We start from the raw sequence: 3,498 nt of genomic DNA on the forward strand, positions 1-3,498 counted from the left end.
GTAGAGATAATTTTACTTCCTCTTTTCTGATTTGGATGCCTTTTTCTTTTCTTTTTTCTTCTTTTTTTTATTTCTTGCCTTATTGCTCTGGCTAAGATGTCCACTGCTATTTATAGTAATAAAAGGGTAATATGCTAATTTGACCAGGCAACCAGCCATCTTCCAGACATCTGACTTCCTTTCGGACAAAGCCACAGTGGTGGGGATTAAGGCAGAGGTGGTTAGGGGTGATCAGGCCAGCAGGGGAAGGCAATTGGGAGCCATTAGGCTGTCAGGGGAGGGCAGTTTGGGGCCATCAGGCTCAGGGGAGGGGTTTGGGGCCATCAGGCTGGCAGGAGAGGGCAGTTGGGAGCCATCATGCTGGCAGAGGCAGTTAAAGGTGATCAGGCAGGCAGGCAGGTGAGCTGTTAGGAGCCAGCTGTCCCGGATTGTGAGAGGAATGTCCAACTGCCGGTTTAGGCCCCATCCCCAGAGGGATCCCAGATTGGAGAGGGTGCAGGCCAGGCTGATGGACTCCCCCCCTTCCTGTGCATGATTTTTGTGCACCAGGTCGCTAGTGTTAAATAAAAGTGTTGAAAGTGGGCATCCTTGTCTTGTTTCTGATCTTAGAGGAGATGTCCACTGCTATTTATAGTAATAAAAGGGTAATATGCTAATTTGACCAGGCAACCAGCCATCTTCCAGACATCTGACTTCCTTTCGGACAAAGCCACAGTGGTGGGGATTAAGGCAGAGGTGGTTAGGGGTGATCAGGCCAGCAGGGGAAGGCAATTGGGAGCCATTAGGCTGTCAGGGGAGGGCAGTTTGGGGCCATCAGGCTGGCAGGAGAGGGCAGTTGGGAGCCATCATGCTGGCAGAGGCAGTTAAAGGTGATCAGGCAGGCAGGCAGGTGAGCTGTTAGGAGCCAGCTGTCCCGGATTGTGAGAGGAATGTCCAACTGCCGGTTTAGGCCCCATCCCCAGAGGGATCCCAGATTGGAGAGGGTGCAGGCCAGGCTGATGGACTCCCCCCCTTCTGGTGCATGATTTTTGTGCACCAGATCGCTAGTGTTAAATAAAAGTGTTGAAAGTGGGCATCCTTGTCTTGTTTCTGATCTTAGAGAAAAAAACTTTTAGAGTTTCATTGCTGAGCATAATATTAGCTCTGGATTTCTAACATAAAGGCTTTGTAGTACACTCTTTAATTTGGCTTCCACAGTATGGCTGGTGACATTAGCTAGTGCTCACTCTGCTCTCTCTAACAGGAAAACAGTGGACTACAAGAAACTGAACTATATCTGCCTCTATTTCCAACAGACTCACATTCACCTTTTCACTCACAAAAAAAAAGAAAAGAAAAGAAAAAAAAACACAGGAAAATTTTATTAATTCTTAAAAAAAAAGTTAATATAAAATTATAGCCATAAAAAAATCAGGGGAAAGTTGTGGGGAGGAGAGGGGTAAGAGATCAACCAAAGGACTTGTATGCATGCATATTAGCACAACCAATAGACACAAGACACTGGGGGTGGTGTGGTGAGGGCAAATGCTGGAGGTTAGGGGAGGCCGGGGGAAGGTCAAGGTGGAAAAAAAGGAGACACATGTACTACTATTTGTAATGCCTTCAACAATAAAAAAAATTATAATGATGGGAAAAAAATAAAAGTATTGAAAGCAATTGAAAATTTAAAAAGAATTTTAAAAAGGGAACCTGAAACAGCTGGAACAATCCGCAGCAGCGGTGGGAGAAGAGACTTAATTTAGTTGATTTTCTGTGGTTGTTGGTTGTTCGCTAGCCTCACGGTGATGGAAGCTGCACATTTTTTTTGAAGGGACCGAGAAGCTACTGGAAGTTTGGTTCTCCAAGCAGCAACCCGAGGCAAGTCAAGCATCAGGGGATCTTCACACCATCCCAAGATCCGAGTGGGACATACTTTTGAAGGATGTGCAATGTTCAATCATAAGTGTGACAAATCTGACAAGCAAGAAGCTTATGTCCTCAGTGAGAGTAGCATGTTTGTCTCCAAGAGACGTTTCATCTTGAAGGCATGTGGTACCAGCCTCTTTCTGAAAGCCCTGGTTCCCCTATTGAAACTTGCGAGGGATTACAGTGGCTTTGACTCAATTCAAAGCTGCTTTGATTCTCCTAAGAATTTCATGAAGCCTTCTCACCAAGGGTTCCCACACCGGGAATTTCCAGGAAGAAATAGTTTCTTAATGCAGATTTCCCAAATGGAGCAGCATATTGTATGGGACATATGAATTCTGAATGTTGGTACTTGTATACTTTGGATTTCCCAGAGAGTAGGTAATCAGTCAGCCAGATCAAACCCTGGAAATTCTGATGAGTGAGCTTGACCAGCAGTTATGGACCAGCTCTACATGAACGATGGTGTTCCTGCAAAGGATGTCACTCGTGAGAGTGGAATTTGTGACCTGATAGCAGGTTCTGTCATTGATGCCACAATGTTCAGTCCTTGTGGGTATTCAATGAATGACATGAAATCAGATGGAACTTATTGGACCATTCACATCACTTCAGAACCAGAATTTTCTTACATTAGCTTTGAAACAAATTTAAGTCAGACCGCCTATGAGGGCCTGATCAGGAAAGTTGTGGAAGTCTTCCAGCCAGGAAAATGTGTGACCACCTTGTTTGTAAACCATAGTTCTTAAGTGTCGCACAGTGCTTTCTTTGCCCCAGAAGATTGAAGGTTTTAAACATCTTGATTGCCAGAGTGCTATGTTCAATGATTACAACTTTGTTTTTACCAGTTTTGCTAAGCAGCAGCAGCAGCAGCAGAGTTGATTAAGAAAAATGAAGAAAAAAACGCAAAAAGGAAACACACATAAAAGAAGGTGGTGGCCGCTTTTTAGATATTGATACTGGGGGCGATGCTTTCCATAACCACCACCTTGTAGTTGCAGAAAGCCCCAGATGTAATGATAGTGTAATCATTTTGCATTGTATGCATTGTTATATCAACAAGTTAGAAATCTCACCTGAATGCTCTCTTCGGTGTTCAGGCATCCTATGCCACTCTTGCTGTGAAATGGAAGTGCATGTAGAAAAAAAAATTTACTATATGAAACTTTAAACACTTGTGACAATTCAGTTTGGTTTATGCACAGTGTAATATTTCTCCAGGTTTCATCCAAAACTCTCCACAGACAAGGCTTTCGTCCTCATTAGGTGTTGCCTCACCCTAACCATCCGGACTGTTCTAGTACATTGCCGCCAGGCTGTTACCTCCAGGTACCTGCAATTTCTAGAGCATATTCTCTACCAATGTTATTGAAAACAATTTCTACTTCATCCAGATGTGTGGTTTTTTTTTGCAATGGCAATTAAAGGTTTTCTTCCTCTTAAGAAAGGGATCGCAGTTAACCATTTTGTGTGCTACTATTTTAACATTATTGTTTCCTGAGTTTGTATTCCTTTCATTGATTTCGTTCCTCACCATGGCGTCTCCCCTCCAAAGCCTGCCCCAATAAAGCAATACACTGTTTGAACATGAAA

At 43.7% G+C, this 3,498-nt stretch overlaps 1 pseudogene; it reads left to right on the top strand.

The window, feature by feature from the left end:
• The first annotated feature begins 1,784 nt into the window (after positions 1-1,784).
• LOC102766319 lies at positions 1,785-2,907 on the top strand (annotated as a pseudogene).
• Positions 2,908-3,498: the final 591 nt, after the last annotated feature.

Source organism: Myotis davidii, unplaced genomic scaffold (assembly GCF_000327345.1).
Source record: "Myotis davidii unplaced genomic scaffold, ASM32734v1 scaffold373, whole genome shotgun sequence".
In the NCBI taxonomy this organism is placed as follows: domain Eukaryota; kingdom Metazoa; phylum Chordata; class Mammalia; order Chiroptera; family Vespertilionidae; genus Myotis; species Myotis davidii.